The sequence below is a fragment of the Microtus ochrogaster genome, chromosome 17, assembly GCF_000317375.1.
Source record: "Microtus ochrogaster isolate Prairie Vole_2 chromosome 17, MicOch1.0, whole genome shotgun sequence".
NCBI classification, from domain to species: Eukaryota; Metazoa; Chordata; class Mammalia; order Rodentia; family Cricetidae; genus Microtus; species Microtus ochrogaster.
Genome location: NC_022019.1, coordinates 3,388,857 through 3,389,955, shown reverse-complemented (window position 1 = coordinate 3,389,955; position 1,099 = coordinate 3,388,857). Strand labels below are relative to the sequence as shown.

The 1,099-nt window shown below is 52.2% G+C and overlaps 1 protein-coding gene across 7 annotated transcripts in view; it reads right to left on the bottom strand.

Moving 5' to 3' along the window:
• Ddhd1 (DDHD domain containing 1) overlaps nt 1-1,099 on the bottom strand; it is a 73,161-nt gene that overhangs the window by 26,988 nt on the left and 45,074 nt on the right. The window lies entirely within an intron of this gene.

The window sequence follows — 1,099 nt, the reverse complement described above, 5'->3', positions numbered from 1 at the left end:
GTCTAGGATGGCAGCTGCACACTAAGCGTCTAGGATGGCAGCTGCACACTAAGCATCTAGGATCGCAGCTGCACACTAAGCGTCTAGGATTGCAGCTGCACACTAAGTGTCTAGGATGGCAGCTGCACACTAAGCATCTAGGATCGCAGCTGCACACTAAGCGTCTAGGATTGCAGCTGCACACTAAGTGTCTAGGATCGCAGCTGCACACTAAGCATCTAGAATCGCAGCTGCACACAAGTGTCTAGAATTGCAGTTGCACACAAGTGTCTAGGATTGCAGCTGCACACTAAGTGTCTAGGACTGCAGCTGCACACTAAGTGTCTAGGATGGCAGCTGCACACTAAGTGTCTAGGATGGCAGCTGCACACTAAGCGTCTAGGATTGCAGCTGTGTGACTAAGTGTCTAGGATCGCAGCTGCACACTAAGCGTCTAGGATCGCAGCTGCACACTAAGCGTCTAGGATCGCAGCTGCACACTAAGCGTCTAGGATGGCAGCTGCACACTAAGCGTCTAGGATGGCAGCTGCGCACTAAGCATCTAGAATCGCAGCTGCACACTAAGTGTCTAGGATCGCAGCTGCACACAAGCGTCTAGGATTGCAGCTACACACAAGTGTCTAGGACTGCAGCTGTGAACTAAGTGTCTAGGACTGCAGCTGCACACTAAGTGTCTAGGATTGCAGCTGCACACTCACTAAGTGTCTAGGATGGCAGCTGCACACTAAGTGTCTAGGATGGCAGCTGCACACTAGGTGTCTAGGATGGCAGCTGCACACTAGGTGTCTAGGATTGCAGCTGCACACTAAGTGTCTAGGATGGCAGCTGCACACTAGGTGTCTAGGATTGCAGCTGCACACTAAGAGTCTAGGATGGCAGCTGCGCACTAAGTGTCTAGGATGGCAGCTGCACACTAAGCGTCTAGGATGGCAGCTGCACACTAAGCATCTAGGATCGCAGCTGCACACTAAGCATCTAGGATGGCAGCTGTGCACTAAGCGTCTAGGATCGCAGCTGCACATTAATTGTCTAGGATCGCAGCTGCACACTAAGTGTCTAGGATGGCAGCTGCGCACTAAGCGTCTAGGATGGCAGCTGC